We start from the raw sequence: 20,523 nt of genomic DNA, 5'->3' as shown, positions 1-20,523 counted from the left end.
TCGATTGCTTTTAGATTATGTAATGTCATATATGTTGAGTTGTCTCCCTCTTGCCTTCACTCTTCTGGGTAGGCTTTCCAATAGATTTTGAAGCTTGGCTATGTACATTTTACCTCAAGAACATTAGTGACTGTGAGCACTGATGTCAAAGGTGTTCAGTGTGGTTGAGGTCTGGGCTTGGGGCACTTGAGTTCTGCCACGCCTTGGTAAATCATGTCTTTAGGGACCTCATTTTCTGCTCACAGGCATTGTCATGATGAAACAGATTTGGGCCCCTTATTTCAAGTGAAGGGAAATAATAATGGTTCAGTATACAAAGACATGGTATACAGTTTGCTTCCAATTTTGTGGCAGCAGTTTGTAGAAAAAACACATATAGACAGGTTATGGTCACGTGCCCATATACTTTTGTTAATGTATGTTTGAAGGTAACTATCACACCTTACATTTGAGCAAAAGAAAGAAACCTTAACATTGCCAATCAACTGTTATCTCTCTACCAATCAAAGACATCACAAATATACAGCATGAGACTTTTTAAAACATCTTTGACTGAAGAAATAACAGAAAGATGGTTTAACAGATCAGCTGAATGTGCCATATGTATAAATAACTGATGATAAAACCAATTTTTGATCATAACAAAGCCTCACTCCTCCACAGACTTGGGTTCAAACCTGAGCTCCAGCTTTTGTCTTCGCGAAAGTTTAATGTTTTCCCCATGCTCATGTGGATTTCCTCCAGACACTCCAGATTCCTCGTGCTTGTAGATGGATTTGTTCTTGTAAATTGTCCCAGGGTGTGAATGAATGTGCAAGTGTGTGTGATACCTTGCAGTGAACTGGTGTCTTGTCCAGGGTGTAGTCCAGCTTTGTGCCCAGTGTCTCCCTGAAGAGGATAATATATTTTATCAAAGTTAGGTGCTTCGATTACTCCTACCTCCAATAATGAATTCTTTTGTCTAGTGATTTTTATTGTTTTGGAAAGCACAGTGAAATGTCTTGCTGACTGGTTCTACTCCTTAGAATTATAGTCAAGTTGACTTCATTTTTATGTTATCTAAGAGTTGTTATTTTAAAAATGCCATAGGAACAGAACCTTGTGAAAAAAATTCAGGATATCGCAAGCTGACATAGGTATGCTAAAACAGCACTGAAACTTGGCCCAGCAAACAACCTTGAGTGGAATTTTAAGCAACTTAAGTCTTTTCGCTGTAGTCACGTTGATGATTTCAGCAATACTACCCATATACTCTCTTAAAGGGGTCAATTATCTCCATTGTTTTGTGATCATTGAGTGACAAATGGTTGTGCATCATGCTGTGAGGCGTTCCCCTTCATTCCTAGCAGCTGTTGGGTTGTTGGTGGTGATATGTCCCACATAGTACTGTCATCAGCAAACCTGATGATGTCATTTGAGTCAAACTGTGCTTTGTCAATGAGTAAGTCCAGAATCCAGCTGCACATGTTCTTAATCATAGTGTCCAGGTTCAGGAGGATGAACTAATTTGTCTCAGGATATGTGCCATGACAAATTTCACAAAGTATTCTAGCATAATGAAAGCGTGTGAACAAAATCAATTATTTATTCATGATAAAGCAGTTACTAAAGATGAATAAATCAATGAAAATGGGATTTTATGCTTTTGTGCATTAATCCATTACATTAATCGGCCAATTATTCAATTCTAATTTTACACACTTTGGTGTCTGGTGATGGCTTCGCAGGCCTGCAAAACAAATTAGAGAACAAATGCTCCCTTGTTCATCTTGTGAGAGTAAAGAGACAGAGAAAGATTCCCAAAACACATGACCCAGTGTCTTCACATTGTTGTCCTGTTCAAATATGCAAAATACAGACAGTCATAATTAAAGTGTTATCAACTGTGTTGATATCCTGTATATAATTCCGGTGTAACACAGTCCTTGCTTTTAGCAAGATTAAACACACAGTTAAGCCTGAAATGTAAAGCCGAAAGGTTAAAAAACATAAAAATTCATCTTATCCATCTCTTGTGGGGATGCATAGATTAAAAAACTGTAGAAACTGGGTTGTCTATGAGGACATTTCTCAGACCATGCCAGACCAATGATATGTAAAATGAAAGGAAAGAAGACCATAATAATTGAAATGAAAACAACATAATCACATGGCACATTCTAAAAAGGTGTCACCTTTATTCCACTACTCCAGAACTTTTCAGCCTCAAACACATTTCTCTTAAGCTTGAGCTCAACAAAAGTAATGACATCCTTCTGTTTTTTGTACCAATTTTCAACTCTCTATACAAATTACTGGTTAAAGTTATAGAAAAACGCAGTTTTAGACAGCGGATACGATGTAAACACAAGAATCGGATATGGGTCTGGTTTCAGGTCCCTGTGTGTGTGGAGTTTGTGTGACTGCGTGAGTGAATGAGTGTGTGTGTGTGTGTGTGTGCCCTGCGATGGGTTGGCACTCCATCCAGGGTGTATCCTGCCTTGATGCCCAATGATACCTGGCACAGGCTCCCCGTGACCCAAGTGTAGATTGGATAAGTGGTACAGACAATGAAATATATATATATCATATACAGTGATATACAGTATATCACAAAAGTGAGTACACCCCTAACATTTTATAATGTCACCCATAAATTTTTTATTATATCTTTACATGTGACAACACTGAAGAAATGACACTCTGCTACAATGTAAAGTAGTGAGTGTACAGCCTGTATAACAGTGCTGTCCCCTCAAAATAACTCAACACAGCCATTAATGTCTAAACCATTGGCAACAAAAGTATATATTATTAGTTTATATATATATATATATATATATATATATATATATATATATATATATATATATTAGGCGTTGCCTAATATAGCATGAGGTTTTATTTCGTTTTCTTTACCTGAGCAATAAAACATTTGCATTAGTTTGTAGCCTTCGTTAATCGGTTAACAATAAGCCAAAGCAGCAGTCCAAGCGGCTCTGCTATTACACACACCAACAAGTCATTATATCAAACTATATGTAGTCCACTTATATAGGGAATAAACATGAAGTGGACTTTCATCCTGTAAGGTGCGCTAGAGTTATACAGAAAAGGTGACTATACGCGTATATAAGTCTATTTCATGATGGACCGGTGCACTTTATAAAAGGCTTAATTGCAGCAGTGTTTGTGAGGAAAGAAAGCCACGAGGCAGTTGAATCAGGGCGGGAACTTGTGACTCACTGACTTCCTCAGTAGGTTTATAGTAACGCGTGTAGCTGTAGAGAGCTGGAACACTGCGCTGTGGCTGAGAGACAGGGCTGAACTAACACAACAGCAGAGAACGCATAGCAGGAATAGACACCAAACACACACCATTTGCTTTTGCCTGAGCTGCGATTAGTGAAGTCGTGTCATCGGTCTCCACTTTTCTTTCTTGTTCTAGGTAAGGATACTTTTTTTCCCCCCCACCCTATCTTTCTAATCTCTTTCCAACTTTACCTCCGCTCAGCTATAGAAGATTTTCACAGACATCCTCTTAACTGTGACACTTGTAACAGAAAGCGTGGTTTACTCTGCACCTTACTCTCATTATATTACATATACAGACTGTTTGTTTGGTTAGTTAGTAAACCACTCACTCCCGCCGGTAATCATGCTACAGACCAAACTTTTTATTCATTTTAGATTTCTGTTCAGCTGAGAAGAGCAAAACACACCTGCTGAAAGGTTCATGCACACAGAAACAAACCCCTTGCTTATTTTCTTATTAACCTTCCTATTATCCTTATCCTTCCTTATTTAGAAGTCTAGTGTGATTTAATAGTCTAATTATTATAGCAGCCTTATGGCTTACTCCTGCAGTCATAGGCCTAAATCTAGACCAATGTCTTTCACCTTTAAATTTCAAATGTAGATTAATGAATATTATATACATCATATATATATATATATATACACACACACACACCAGATGTAATGTTTGATTATTTAATGAACAGATGGAATTTAATTTAATTTAAAGAATGGAATGCAATGCATCATATGTGTGAGTTGTTGATCTTTTATTGAGGTTGGTTGTGTTGCAACTTAAGTTTCTTACTTGCTGAATAATGTTCCTCTCCGATCGGATCATTTAACAAGACACACCTGGAACTGAACCGCTGGATTTTTACAACTCACCCGTGACTCATGAGCACCAATAAGCTGCACCTCAGTGAATCAAACGTGATGAGTAACCTGTGTAGTATCTTGCACACCCATAACCTATCATTTTAATCTTTTGGCAGGGTTATAAACAGTTATCCTTGTGCACCGGAGGAAAAAAAAAAAGTAATGAGCTTATCATAGAGGGAGAATGTAACAACTGTAATATCTTATCATTGAGAGTGAAATAGATGGAGCTGGTGAACAGGAAGCACAGCTTTGAGCTTTCTGGTTCATTTCTCTTTTCCCCCCAGTATTAAGCCATAATCTTAATACTCGCCTTTATTCGGTGGTGTCCTTTGCAAGGCACAGGTGACCAAACCACATGCTTTTCCGCACTGAAGACATCCTAAGGGTGGTTAGTCTTAACTAAGTGTATTTGCAGTTTAGCTAAACAATGGACTCCAATAGAGAAGCCCGTTATAGTCCATTCAGTACTATGAGAAAACTAGTCTTTTCTTTACGTGATACAGAATGTCTTATCCAGCTGTCTAAGTGACAAAACATAACTGTTTCCTCATTGACAAAAACAAAAATCTATGCCCTTTTCAGAACCCTATTTGCACAAAATGAGGTTTTTTATTTCCTCTTCTTTTGGCTTAATGTGAATTTGTGTTGAGACTTATGTTTGGTGTAATATTTCTGTATGTAAGGTGTTTTTTATATATATAGATAGATAGATAGATAGATAGATAGATAGATAGATAGATAGATAGATAGATAGATAGATAGATATATATATATATATATATATAGATATATAGATATATAGATAATCTCTTACACACCCATAACCTATCATTTTAATCTTTTGGCAGGGTTATAAACAGTTATCCTTGTGCATCGGAGGAAAAAAAAAAAGAGCTTATCATAGAGGGAGAATGTAACAACTGTAATATCTTATCATTGAGAGTGAAATAGATGGAGCTGGTGAACAGGAAGCACAGCTTTGAGCTTTCCGGTTCATTTTTTTCTATACTTGTTTGTACTTTTATACTTTTACTTTTTTTTTTTCTATACTTTTTTTTTTTGTGAAAGCAAGAAAGAATTAGGAATTTTTTTTCCTCCCTACAGTGTAAAGAGTGGCACTGGGACGGTTACTGGACCAGGACATGTGGCAACCATGTGACTTAGCCAAATGCAACTTTGCAAGTGTAAAGTGACCATTTAGGTCTGAATTATTTTTTCCTACCTAGTCCCATCAGAGTGTGCTTTTAAGAAAAGCCGGGTCTGACTTTTTTTTTTTTTTTTGTGGTGGCAGACATTATTGTTTGACAATGAACTTTTTCCCCCTCCTCTAACTGTCTCCATACTGGGGTAATGAGTCAAAAAGTCTATAAAATCACAATCGTGCTATCCCCCATGTAATTTTAGTGTCTGGTATTTAAATGCTGACAGAGGCTGAGGGAGGTTGAAAATGCATTTGTTTGCATTTTCTCTCCCCCTGCGCCCAGTGTTGAGGCTCTGAGACTCTAACGAGCCTTGAAAATGGTCACATTCTTTCAGAGCAGTGTGTTTTTCTAAGGTTAGTCTCTCTAAGGCGCTGGAATACTGCCATCTGTGGTGTGACTAAAAAGAGACTAGATTGCACATACAGGCTTCCCCTTTTCTATTTTTTTTTTTTATATATATATTTTGCTCGGAGTCTAGACTTAGCAGGTGGTGTGGAGTTTAGTTTCACAGTGCTGATGGCGTCTCTGTCTTTTCTTGTGAGTCAGACGACCGGTGAAACATATTACTGGTTGGGAATGTGTTTGGTTGCAGCCGGCTTGTCTGTGTCCTTGTGAATTCCACAGTGCATCAGTGCAAACCTCAACTTGTTATGAGGAACAAGTTGGTTCAGACTTGAAATAAATTCAGAGACAGTTGAGAACACTTGACACAATCCATTAATCTCAATCATATTTGTTTTCAAGTTTAAACAGTCAAATTTAAGCATGCATTTTATTCTGTGAATACGTACTGATTTTTATTTGAAGTGTGCACTTCATGTAGACTTAATCAGAGAATGTGTGTGTGTAAGGAATGTGCGCATTTCACAGGATAAATACTACAAAAAAAAAAAAAAACAGAGTTTGCATTCTGTAGTCCACTGCCTCATTTCCTTGTCTGTATCGTGACTTGTGGTGTCTGGAGGTTCAGGACCTGGTATGTGTACTGAATGTTGGGAAGTGACCTCAGGTTTCCTTCGTGGGGATTCCAGGTGCTGCAGTGGAGCTCTTAGCAGCCGGTGGCTTCCTCCTCAGCTGGGGGGGATGAATGAGTGAAATTAGATCCTCTGAAACAGGGCCTCATAGGAGGCAGTGTGCTGCTTAGTCTCGGTCATTGATCTCCTGTTTGTTTATCCCTCCTTGCTCTCTTCCTCTTGCTAGCTGTAATGTCAATATGGATCCTGGCTGGATGTGAGTTTGGGTCACTTCCTTTCTGTTTTAAGCTTGTTTTTTCCCCTTTTTTTTGCCTTGGGTGTGTATGTGTGTGTATGTATAAATGTGTGTATGTATGTGTGTTTGTTTATTCATTTGTTTAAGTTACTTCTCAGTACAACACATTTTACTATTTTAAGGTTCACTCACTAAAAACCTCTCCTGTATTTGAAAATATGAAAACAAATTATTTGTTACCGGAACATCCATAGTTAAGTATTGGACAGGCTTTTATGAATTTTGCAGACATGTTAAATTATAAAACTTTTAAAGCTATACCGAAGCCTCTTTTTCAGCCGTGGAGGTATAACATCTGCCTTTAGAGAGCAGTCCTTACATCCACTTAAATCTCTGTCAGCCAGGCATTGGCCCATGTCCAGGCCCTGACTCACCCCACTAGCCCTGGGAGATGTATCCTGCTGATCTTGTGACAGTAAAGACATGAAGTCACTCAGTGAGATTTGTTCTCAGAAGTGAGTCTGAGCCAAAAGGAAGAGGCTTCGTTATTTTATCATCAGTGAGACACGCTCTAGCCTGCATGTGAGTGAACATGACGTTGTGTACAACACCAGGATACGAATGCCCTTCTGGCCCTGACTTGTAACAGTCAAAAAAAAAAAAAAGTGCCTACTTGCCACTTTTATATGTACTACTGTCAAATAAACTGTAAAACCTTCCTTGTATCTCAGCAGTGTGTTAAAAGTGAGGGCCAAGGCAAATAATAAGCGAGGTTGAAATACCATGGGGACTAATCCAGTACAAATTGCTACAGGATTACCAGTGCATTGTTCATGCTTTGTTATATGAAAAGAATCTGAAGTAATTGGATATTGTGTTTTGTAGATGGCTTTTACTCTAGGGTGGATCTGCTGTTTAGTTTTTTAGGTCTTTTCTTACATTTATACCCAGTGAGTGGTTTAGGCATAGTGTACTCTAGGCATATCTGATTACATGTGATTTATTCATCCAAAAGTATGAATCCTCGCTGGTCTTTTCTATTGCAGTAAAGCTCTAACACTCCTAATGGCAGTATTTCCATGATTATCGTCACCCATTCTGCATTCATGCACCATAGTATTTATATTTTCAAAATGTCTAGCTATACCTGACCAAAATTCTGCAGTGTCCCCACAGTACAGCGGTTTTTATTGTGCAAGTGGTAGCATTTGTAGTGGTCAAGGAATTGGTCTACTGATTGGAAGGTTGTGAGATCACATCCTAGGACCACCAAGCTGCCACTGCTGGGCCCCTGAGCAAGGCCCGTAACCCTCAACTACTCAGTTGTGTATATAAAAAAAAAAAAAAGAGAGAGAAATTTAAGTCGCTCTATATAAGGGCGTCTGCCTAAATGCTGTAAATATATAAATGTAACAGAAATGACACATTCTGTATTAACAACTTTCACCAAGCTAGCCAGTGCCTATATTAATGTGCTAGGTAGTTATTAGGAAGGTAGCTAGACATTAGATCACTCTAACAGTATGTTGATTTTAGTAGATTCATCAACAAGCTAGCTAACATAACCTATGAAAATAGAAGCTTTGAAAAGTTGATGTAAGACTCTTTGCAGGATCAGCATATCGGGTGTAAATGTTTTTAACATTAAAATTGTAAGATTTAGCCCTGAAGGACCTTAGAAGATTATGGGGGAGGGAGCTTCAGTTGACTATCATCACAGAGAAGGAATGGGAACAGGTCTGGAGTCAGGCAAATAAGATCTCTATCTGCAATAGAGCCAAAGCTATTCAGCGCAGGACTGTGCATAGATTGCATATCACACCGCTTCTCAGAAGCAACTTTGACTCAAGTAATTCCCCATTATGTGTTAAATGTAAAGGAGAAGAGGGAGATTATATCGATCTATTATGGAACTGTCCTGTAATTAGAGCTTACTGGTCAAAGTTGTTTGTATGAGGCGTATGTTTGGACCTGAGCTACAGTTAGACCCCTTGTCTTTGATTCTAGGTCTCCTAGTTGGACACTTGTTGAACAAGTTCTACAGACGTCTATTCGACATTCTAGCCTTTGCTATCAGAAAAAAATATATTGTTAACTTGGATCAGTGACAAAACCTCATCTTTGTAAGGATGGCATAAGAATATTAGGGAAATGATTCCCTTAGAATTTCTTACTTGTGTTAGTCATATGTCTACTGAAGCTTTTCCTCAAGTTTGGACTCCATATCTGGATTTAATTGACGTTTCTTTAAGTGACATGAGTTTTGGTATGATATAACGCAAGCGTTTTTTTGTCCTCTACTTTTCTTTTTTCAAGACTATTGTAAAAGATTTGTATTGTTGGTTGGTTTGGTTGTTTGTTATAAGTGGTTGAAATGTTATGCAATAAAAAAAACGTAATAGTTTGTACCAGTTTTTTTAGACATAATTATAGTGCATAATTACTTTTGTGTGTGTGTATATATATAAATTGTTCCTGCCTGTGCAGGCTTCTGTGTATATGATTAATGTACAAACATTTTGTTACACGTGGTGCAAAAAATCCTCTTTTTTTTTTTTTTTTAACCATTGTGAGAACAGCCTTATTCAGTCTGAGATTGCTGTTTGTGCCTTAGCACTGGCGTCAGTGCTGCATGTCTTGAATAATCTGCCTGCCTCTGCACAGACTCGGTTGGAATGAGCGCCAAGACAGGATTATTAGCCATGATGACTTCCTAACACTTAATTAACCTCCACATCTGTATAGCACAAAGCACAAGAGCAAATGACTGTGACATCATGGGAGATGAAGTGTAATCGGACAAACTGCGTGCGTACATGTTTCCATTTTGTAATAGAGTGAGTATGTGTGTGTGTGTGTGTGTGTGCATGCGTGCCTGCTTTGACTTGGTTTGGTTCTTTTGGAGATCCAAACAAACCTAGACCTTAACAACAGACAACCTGTTATATGTTAGAAATTCTTCTGTGCACAAATGGACTGGTTTAACCCAGTCATCCCACAGAATGGCGTACAGCTGAGCATGATAGCTTGCCATTTGTGCATGATTGTCCTAATATAACTACAGAAGTGTTGTTTCTTGAGTTGGAAACATTCAAACATCATACACTGCAAAATCAAGACAGCAAATGAGGCTCAGACAGGCCAGCCATGCTATGAGGAATAAGATATCCACTGTGCATTGCTCAATAGACCATAAACAGTAGTGAATACGCCTAGCCTTCTTCTTCAACACACAGAATCTAGTGTTTATTGCCAATCTCTGGGCATGGGATGGCACTACTGATGAGGGATTTGAAGGTGCAATTAATTTTGTGGAGAGGCAGAGGTGGTAGTTGTCTCCTTTGTTGGGACACCTTGATAGCACTTCTTCTCTCGCTGGCTTCTTACAGGAGCCCATAAATGGGAGAAAGTGTACTTGATGTGGCTATAAAAGGACGACGGCTTGAGAGGGGGATCTGATGTAGAACAGAAGCCCAGCGCTTTAGAGAGGGTTTCATGCAGTAGATCTGTGTACCAGGACAGGACAATCATCAAGGGATTGAGATGTTGACGATGTTGCCTTGAGCATGCAGTCACTGTGTTAAGTCCATCAGCATGTGGCCTGCCCTCCTTCATTACTCTCCAACAGTGTTAATATCATATCATGTGATCATTAGGAGACTGGAGTCAAATTTCGTATATTAAATTATGTTTATCAAATCAGCTTGTGATTTTTTTTTTTTTTTTTTTTTTTTTTTTTTTTTTTTTATTTTGTGTGTGTTTGTTTCAGCCTTCTCAGTTCTTGTAGCATTTCTTATCTGTTTCCATTAATATCTGCAGCAAGAGATATGAATCTCCTAAAGCCTGGGAGCAGAGGAGGGTCTGCATTACGCAAGATGCTGATATCATCAGTTTCTCAGTGACCCATCAGTAGAAACTTGCTACATCTGTGACTGAATGTTCGAGGAGGATCTTAAGAGGAAACAAGTGTCCTCCTGTTTTTATAAATGTTATAAGATTAATTGTCTCTTAAGTAGTTAAATAAAAAATAATCCAATGCCTCAAACTCTTCTGTGCCTAGGACAGCTAAGAGGTGAGGTTAGATGAGTAGGAGTGATGGTTATTTGCCAGCTTTGACTCTAGACAAAGGCTCAGTACCTTTGTGCAAAATGTAACGCATGAGAAAAAGCCAGCCATTTTTGGTTGGGATGAAAATCTTTTTCCAGAAACTGGTGTTACTTTCTACCACAGAGCAGTTTTGTTTTAATATTAGTGGCAGAAGTAGCAGTAACTTTATGCATTTAATCTAATGCATTTGTCAGTATTCTTTTATTTGTAAGCTGCTCATCTGTTTTTATCATGTAAATCAGATTTGTTTTATTAAGGGGAACACGAGAAAAAGTATTTTTATTAATAGGAAAAGACCAGTGTAATCCATCATGCAGTTAATCTACAGTACATGCATAAAATAGGGTTAAGGCAGTACTGTGGCAATACAGTGACCTTAGACAGAGGGCATTTGTGTTTGATTAGCAGTAATTTCTGCTTGGACATGTACATAATTTAGCCTTGTTATCTTTGTTCACTCTTCAGACAAAAAGAACTTTATCAGTGGTGCCAGTGACAAATGGTGTTTTTGCATTGCTGAATGATAAAGAGTGTACCATGTGACACAGAGCGATAACAAGATGATGGATGTAGTTCTGTTGCCTCAAAGACATATATGCCTTCCTCAACTTGTGCTCCACCTCAGAAGTCCTAATTAAGGAACAGTAAACAATGGTAATGCTGCTGTTTTCACACAGGAGATGTTTCACACATAATATTCGATGTTCGTTGAGGACTCTGTGTTAGGCAGCTAGGCAAAGAAACACTAAACAGTCCTATAGTCTGCCCCAGTAGGGGGACAAAATGCTGACCAGATGTTACGCAGTTCACTCAAACGAATGACTCGTGTAATGTACATTGATGATCAAAGAAAACCACTGCCTTTTGTCCAGTTCAAAATTATTCAAGGAGTCAAAATAATTTTCCCCTGAAACTTGTGTGATTTTAGGATCATTCCGTCACATGAAATCACTTATGCTACAATGCTGCATTTACATATTATGCATATTATATTTATGACCTACAGATAATTACAATGACAAGTAAAAAATTCATCACATAATCTCATGTAAGTGAAAAGTGTTTTGTCCATTCCATGTTTTTGTCACCAGGAAATTTGAATGAATTAGTATAGCTAAGGTAAAAAAGTAATAAACGTTCCATATACACAAGTTACACCATCCTCCAGAAACACTCCAGTTGAAGTTCAGCATGCAGTGGGATCTGAAAACACATGCTATAGTTAAGATCTATCACACTAGTACACTAAGTTCATCCTGCTATTGCAAAACTTGAGGGTTGTTTCCCCCCCCCCTCCTCCTTTTTCTGATTCTTGCACCCATTTGTCTACCGGGAAACTCTGTTTAAAAAAAAAACTATTAGTCCAGACGTGAAATCTGCTTAACCTGTTGAACTTTCTAAAAATTTACTGGACATGACAATATTATTTCAGCCCCCGTAACATTCCTTCCATATCTTATTTACACTTTCAATTTGTTTGCACAGTCATTTGCTACCAAGTAGATGTTGAGGCATAAAGAGGGATTTTGTGCATCACTTTCCAGTAACATTTGTGGTATTACCAATAATTGTGATATATTCTGGGAAAATCTTATTATTTCTTAATCTTATTATTATATGTTATTTCCCAAAAGAGCCTGAATCGATAGGACATCCAGTGTTAAATAGTGAGCATGATCCAGGAGAATAGCGAAAGGCCCGAACAGAAGGTAACGGAGATCACGCTGCAGTGAACAGAGGCAGAGAAAGCAGGAGCCAGAGCACTGTGTCTATGAGGTAATGTCTCTCCCCCTCGCTGGCACACGCGTGGCCCTGTGTCTTAGACTGCGGGACGACAGAGGGAATTAAGGGGGGATGGGGCCATGGCAGCTTGATTTATAGGCACCTTTGAAGTGAGTTCATTCCAGCTGTACAGCTTGCTGTGCTGTGTTTCAAAGCCTGGGACAAAGCCCCCAGAGTACAGAAATGGGGAAAAAAAGAGCCCTGCAGATCAGCGACCCCTCACCACAACCTGATTTCATACACATCCTCAGTTTTTGACAGTCCACCAGGATCTATCTGGATTCTTGATGGAAACTGATGGACACTACTTGCTGACTTTTCAACAAAAGATATCTACCCTTGTGACCATTAGAGTAAAACCTGGTGGAAGGTGGTCTAGTTTTGATGCATCTGCTGAGACTCATAAAAGAGGAGAAGGGAAGACGTGTTTAAGTCCAAACCAGCAGGCAATGGCAGAGAACACCAGTTGTGCTTTTTCTTGGGTTAATGTTCAAAAGAAGCATTTGTTTATGTAACCGTGTTTGTGTGGGTAGTCTGTTCAGAGGTATTTGTGCTAGTTCTCAATGATTTGGAAAGGTCTGACGTGTTTATACAGGACACCAGTGGCGTCCTATATAGTAGTACACCCTGATGATGGCTAAATGAAATATTTGAAATGTGTGAGGTGGCACATTTTATGCTATGCTTGGGTTTCTTTGCCAGCATTCATGCACAACTATATAAGAGGATTTTACAGCTGTATCTGAAACAGGCTTAATATGACATTTATAGGCGCATTATCTAATCTAATGTAGATATATTGAGTTATATGTGGTATCAGTTTGCTGTTGTCGAGGTGTAGATGTAAACACAAAAGACTATTTAAAAGTTTATGCATGAATTGTGGTCATAATTCAGATCACGGGTCACGTAACAAGCAAACCATAATAAGCAAATCCATACTCGGTGTAAACAACGGTGGAGTTCAAAACCAGGAAAAACTCGTATATAAACTTCACCAGGTTTAAAAACAAACACCGTGAGCACAGTAACAGTGATCAGAGTTATAGTGTCTACACATGCAAAAAGAGAGAGACTGCAGAGAGAGGGATATCAATACTTGATACAGGTGTGATAAACTAGGTCCAGCTGCAAACAGTGATCAGGGGCCACGGAGAATCCAGAGCTGGAGCAGGAGAAAACAGGAAGTAATCAGGAGGTGTGCATGGTAGTTGGAAGCTCCTCATAGGAAGGTACAGCATCCCTAAGATTGTGATTCAAAAACATGTGCTAAATACCATAGCTTGTTTAGCCATTTGGACAAGTGGGTGCTATTGATTTAAAACAACTTTTGATTTCAATTTATTCTGCATTCCTCTGCATGATAGTCATCGCTTCAGGAAATTATGTGCTGAAACCTGTTTGTGATGTTAATGGCTCAACTGAAGCTAGCTGACATGGAGTCAGAGTGCTGCGCATATTCCTGCAAGACTCAGCAGAAAGCAATAGCTAAGAGACATAAACAAAGGGTCTAGAGGAGGGGTGCAGGCAGCTGTTAGAGTGACGGCTCTTCCTGAACAACTCCTTCATTGTCTTCTCGGTGTGCCGCTGCCGCCACTGTTTATTTTTGTGCCTTTCAACCAAATAATGAGCGTGTCTGTCTTTCCTCTCTGAGTTCCTCTCTGTGAGTATTTTTTGCGCTAAATATTAGTGATGGGCTGCTCATCTGTCAGTGTCTGAATTTGTGTGTCAGATGGTGTGAGACGTCTCTGGTGTTGGGTCATACAGGAAGTAGCAGAGTGTGTGTTTTCACAAGGCATGTCAGCTGATGGGGGCTTATGGTTTTTTTTTTTTAAATCTCTGGTAGAGGTTAAACAGTCAAACTCCTTAAAGCCTTAGCTTAGTTACTCAGTTGTTCTCCTTAAAGTATATTATTTACTACTATAATTTATTCAGTTAATGCCGTGAAATTAATAAGACAAAATATGTCTCACTTATTGAGCACAGACCCCTGTTTATGCTTTTCTTAGCTTGTTGCTATCTTTAACTGCAGGCTGCACTAAACAAGTATAAGAATACATTTTCTTCTATTGAAAAGTACTTCAATAAGTTGCTCTAGATGATGTGAGAATCTGCTACATTTTACGAGTGAGCATTGTGAATTTGGATGTGTGTGGGTTCTCAGAGTTTGTGGCTGCTAAAGAATATTGGTTCTTACTGACAGTGACTCTTTATTGTTTTATGTCGTTGCATATAACTGGGAATTTTAGCCGCTGACTTCTAAATATATCTTTGATTTATTTATGTATAGAAAGATACAGAATGAATTATTGCATGGGCTCAAAACTAGTGTGTGTGTGTGTATGCATGCTTTGAGGCTGAATATGTGCTTCTCTGACCTCTCCAAGCAAGGATGCTGAACGTACACGTCACCGCTCAGCATTTTATTGCCCCTGGGAGCTAGGCACTGTTTACAAGTTTCCAAGGGGAAGAGTCATAAAGCTGAGAGGGAAAAAAAAAGCATAAAAAAAAAATACTGGAAATGACTTCTGCTGGTTGTTCATCTCGAGTCACTTCCCATTTGGCAGAATCTTTTCTGTCATATGTTATCATTTTTTTATCTGGCAACTCATTTTTTTTTAACGGGTAGAAAACTTCTGCTTTCTGATCCAGTACTAACAGATAAAACAGTACTGGAAAAGGGAAAAAAAAATCACAGCCATTTAGGGTTGAACTAAAGCTTTATGAAAAGATGCATTGACCAGTCACTGAGATGGCTTGAGGGAGAGAGACCAAGAAAGGGAAAAATAAATGATGAAGTAGAGGTTTACCGCAGTTCTGGTGCATTAACCAAAAGGTCAGTCCATGCTATATCTACAGCCTCTACCAGCAGCCATGTGTCAGGGGTAATTGCTTCCAGTTGCATGTGACTGCATGTGGGCATCATCAGATGATCGGTTTGCTGACCAAGCAACTGCTTTACCTTTGGCTGCAATCTGGTCCTTAGTGCTTATACATCAGTATCAAGTCTGAGACCACAGTGCCTGATGATGGAGTCCAAACCAAACTGACTGCGTGCTCCCTGTGGCTAAGTCTTAGCACTTTGGGTTTAGAATCAGTGTTTTAGGAATCACAACCGAATTAAGACCGATTTTCACCTCTTTTTGCTTCATATTTGTTACCACTATTACAGTGGTCATCAACTGGTGCACTGCAGTCTGGATGCCGATCCAGTAAAGTATTTCAGCAGATCACTTGGCAATCAACATATGGGAGGAAAAAAAAAGCAGTCTGCAATTCAGTGACCCTAACTATTGCTAATCTAACCAGAGACTAGCTATAAGGCTAGAGTTTTTAGTCTGATTGAACATTCTATTCTATGTAATGATACCGAAAATGAATGGACAGAGAAGTACATGTTTATTCTGCCTGCTTCATGTTCAAAACGCAAGTCTCCTCTGTTCTGAGTCCATGGTGCTAGTCTGAAGTGGATACATGAAGTACCTTTTGTACATTTTAGATGAATACCCCTGGTCCAATGTGTAGTTTCTATTTTTATTTTATAGCTTTGCATGAAAAGAAATATTAGATTTGGAAAAAACCTTTAGATTCAGTCATCCTATCCAAGTCCTAACCGAGCACCAATGCACATACATTCACACCGACGTGCACTTTAGCATAACCAATCAGGCTCAATTCATGTTTGTTTGTTTTCTGAGAGACAATGGGAGGAAACCATAAAACCTGGAGGATAAGGAACCTGCACATAAATAGAAATAACAAAAAACTGTATAGCGCAAGCAAACAGTTTCCTCTGCTTTAATCGTGCGGAAGTGGTTCTTTACTGATAATAATTATGTTAATAAAGCATTTGACTTTGAATGGCACAAGTATGTTCCCTTTTTCCGGCAGAGAGAGAGGAAAAAAGGGAACGAGAGAGCAAAAATTTGTTTTCCTTGAAGCACTTCCCAGGATTTTTCAACATGGGTGGATGTATTTTGACCCTGCAATTATGCTGTTTTTCTATCCTTCTAAACTTGCCGTGCAGAGCTTAAGGTCATTGTCACCCCTAAAAGCTGGGCTTAAGATCAGCTATTCACTCAGCCCATTACACTAATCATTCATCTTCACCGTTCCAATTTATTTTTCTTGCCTCTTGTGATCAGTGTATACATTAGTTCAAGCCTCATTCCACTACCGACATGCAGAGGCACACCATTGAGACAAGTGCTCTGGGGTTAAAAAGCTCTTTGATACATTATGTAGTAAACCACCACTCAAATTTAGAAGCCCACCCTTGGCTCTAGGAAATGGTGTACAAATACCCCTAGCACTTGCCAGACCACTACACTGTGTACTTATTTTGTGCCCAGTGTTTGAGAGGGCTAGAGCCACACATCAGACATGAAGCAATGCCAAACCCCTGCAGTGCCACGCTTAATTCTTCAGGCTCAACTGGAAATGTTCAGGCAGAAAAAACAGCTGGCCACTTCACTAGCTCTTCCAGCAGATCCACTGGTCATTTAGGCTATTCTTGTTCCAATTAAGCTTTATTTACCATTAAGATTCAGTAGAAAAGGTAGTGACTGATGTATTTTTCAACTGAAATGGGCTTTAAGATTTCTTTTATTTTAGTGTCGCACATGGCGAATGATCTCTAACCCACCCATCACAGTCTGGCACAGCTTGAGTGACATTACAGCTTGCATATTATACCAAACTATGCTGAATTCCATTCCTTCGGGATTAAAATGAAGAACCCTGGGGGCCACAAGAACAAGCCATGCTCCAGCCATGTGCCAGATCATCTGATGTCGCTAAGTAGAGCCCTCATTACCAATCTGTGATAAGTTCCCGAGGAGCACATCTGAATGTAAACCACTCGCTTGCTAAGACTTTCTTGAGGCTGATGTGTTAGAGCTAAGAAAACAAGGCTAGAGTTTGAGGACCTTGTATACAACCTCATTAAGGGCTTGGAGTTCTTAGAGATGGATATCCATGCCTATTACTTTGGGGTAAGTTAATGACAAATGAAGGACAGTGACGACAATGGCCATGTTTGGTCATAAATCTGCTCCGTATGGTTAGTGGGAAAGGGAGGAGAGTGTGGTCTCATAGGATTAGGATCGTGTTTGTTTATTCGGGGTGGAATAATATACTTGTGACCTCTAGTACAGTCATACATTTGCCCCTGAACACCCCTCTTCCCTCCGGCACCATGGAGACCTCCTGCAGCTACTCTTCTCATCCACCCTGCTCTTTCAGTTCAACACTACTCTCATTTCAGTTGATTCTCTGCATGCCATGAGTGGTTTAGCTCATCGTACACTTCCCTTGCCACTCGGTCTGTCCATCCCACCTCTATTTCTGCATTCCTTTCACACACTAAGCTCTTACCGGCAAATACCACAGCAGTGTGTAGAAAAGACTGCTTTTCCTGCATTCTCTAGGCGGTGACTCTCCAAAACCTACTTTGGCACGCTGGAGTTGACTGCATACTTTTGTCAATGGAAACCAGATGTGAAATTGTAATGTATGGCAGCTTTTTTTTCTTTCTTCTACGAGGAAAAAAATGCCGGCAAAACCTCTGTCGATAATTTATACTATTGTAGATAGAATGTAAAACTGCATGTATTTTCACGTTCCTGGTAACGATATGAGATATCTAGAAATGCTGTTTCCATATAAGCACATGTTCATTTGGGATGTAGGATAACCGCGGAGTCCACACAGTGAGAGATCATATTCTAATCATGAAATCTAAAGGCTGCTCAGTTTCCAGATTCCCAAATATTTATCCGCTCAGCAGCATTATAGACTACACATGTATATAGTCTTACACATTCAATACCCAGACAATGATTACACTATTACCTTTTCTCAGCTGGGCATTGAAACAAATCCATTTTCCATTAATCTTTTTTTTTTTTTTTTGCGCAGCTCTTTCTTTATTATTTGCTGCCTTTTTTGTATGCCATTTTAAAGTCCCTGTAAAACCTGAAGCTCACCTCACTATAAGGTAGAGTAGGATCTCCTTCAGGATAAACAAATAGCTTAACCTCTGACTAGGAGGCTTTTAATATTTACAATATATACTAATATTTTAATTTGAAATAGCGTCTTAGTATTTTGAAGCTGTACAGAGTGTTTACATTTATATTAATTCATTTTTTTAGAAACTTCTATTTAGAGTGACTTACAAAGAATTGATAGGTAGAGCAGGACATTTTATCTGCAGACACTGGGCGGTTCTGGTTGGAGCTTCTTCTATGAGAACCAGCCACGGTAAGATCTTAGAGCAACTGTTCAAAGTACATGGATATGTGTTCAGAAACAGTCAAAGGGACGGCGAGATTCATTACGGCCATATTTGTTAAAGCAAGGGTATCAGTGTCTCCATGAAATGAGATCCTACAGCTCTCCCCTAGCCTAGAGATCTGTGGTTTGCTCAGACTATACAACATGCTATACATTTACACCTTTGTGCTGGTGAAAAGCCAGGTTAATGACAAATTACATGGCTGTCAATGACTGGCCATATGGCAACTACTCATTATGGTTCCTTGATGTTTACGATAGTTACCTCCAGTAGAGTGCCCAGTGCAAGCCCCAGTAGCAGTAAGCTGTCTTTTAGAGCTCAGGGGAATGACGGGTTAGACCTCATGTATGTCTGTTACTCTGCCCAGCCCTGACCCCACAAACACAAAACAGCAGAGTCAACTCTGAGATCAGACTGTACAGCTAGCTGTTAAGCCAGAAAATTGCTATTGTTGTTTGTCAAAAATGATAATAAAGACCCTGTTGTTATTCTCTTAACTCCATCTAGTGCGTCGTTAATGCAGAGAACCCTCATAGGGTTTAGCAGGTATATATTCAGTTATTTAATATCGCAGCACTGCACAAATCTGAATCCAGAATTTAACTTGAGTTGCCAGATTGCTGGGTGACAGCTTTATATCAATGCACAGGTTCTAATGTTCTCATTTTCATAGTAATAATTTACACAGGGCCATGGGATACACAGACGGTTTAAAAAGGTGTGTGTAGTTCATATGGTTTTCTGTGAGATGTTTATTCAGCATTTTTGAACAGAGTGTTTGTGCATTGAATCAGTCTGATGCTGTTCCTGGCACAGGAAAATCTTCAAGATTCAGTTTTGGGTTTTTTTTGTTTTTTATAACATTTCGGCGAGATTGAAAAGGGCCAAATTGTGATGGCTAGATGACTGGATCAGAGCATCTCCAAAACTGCAGCTCTTGTGGGGTGTTCTGCAGTGGTCCTTTAAGTCCGTTAAGTCCTGTAAGATGTGAGGTGGGGCCCATAGAGGATTTGCTGCTAACATCTTGGTGCCAGATACCACAGCACACCCTCAGGGATCTAGTGGAGTCCATGCCTCAGGTCAGGGCTGTTTTGGCAGCAAAAGGAGGACCAACACAATAATAGGCAGGTGGTCATAATGTTATGGCTGACTAGTGTATGTGGTGTTAAACAATGTTACATCACTTTGTCACTGATTATAGCACACCTTGTCATGTTTGTTTTATTTATTTATATATAATAATATAATATAAATTTATTAATATAAATTTATTACATTATATTAATATGAATTTATTAATAATATAAATTTATATAAAATAATAAATAAATAAATATATTATTTATATATCAAATAATATAATTTTTTATTATTATTCATGCAGTTATCCAATCAGCCAGTCATGTACCTACTGCACAATATATAATATATAGAATTATGCAGATGCAGGTCAAGAGCTTCAATTAAAATCCACATCAAATATCAGGATGGGGTGAAATGTGATTTCAGTCACTCAGAAAATGCTGATCCCCTTGGATGCACAACAGTGTCTAAAGTTTACACAAAATGGTGAGAAAACAAGAACACTTTCACAGAGCAGCAGTTGTGTGGGGGGGGAACACCTTATTGATCAGAGAGGTCAGAGGAGAATGACCAGACTGTTTCAAATAGTTGGGAAGACTACAAATATCCCAAATAACCACTTTTTACAACTGTGGTGGGCAGAAAAGCAACATAGAATGTACATGGTGGATCATGAGGTGGACA

At 38.9% G+C, this 20,523-nt stretch overlaps 1 protein-coding gene across 2 annotated transcripts in view; it reads left to right on the top strand.

The window, feature by feature from the left end:
- Nucleotides 1-3,247: 3,247 nt before the first annotated feature.
- fhl3a (four and a half LIM domains 3a) overlaps nt 3,248-20,523 on the top strand; it is a 28,996-nt gene continuing 11,720 nt past the window's right edge. Inside the window, exon 1 of one of the 2 annotated variants that reach the window (XM_058398869.1) lies at nt 3,248-3,427. The gene's annotated coding sequence lies outside the window, so the exon portion shown is untranslated. Of the gene's footprint in view, nt 3,428-14,002; nt 14,122-20,523 lie in introns of those variants that run through there. The other variant, XM_058398877.1, reaches the window with a different exon arrangement.

Source organism: Hemibagrus wyckioides, linkage group LG01 (genome assembly GCF_019097595.1).
Source record: "Hemibagrus wyckioides isolate EC202008001 linkage group LG01, SWU_Hwy_1.0, whole genome shotgun sequence".
In the NCBI taxonomy this organism is placed as follows: Eukaryota; Metazoa; Chordata; class Actinopteri; order Siluriformes; family Bagridae; genus Hemibagrus; species Hemibagrus wyckioides.
Note: the sequence above shows the minus strand (reverse complement) of the source record. Positions and strands in the feature narration are given on the sequence as shown.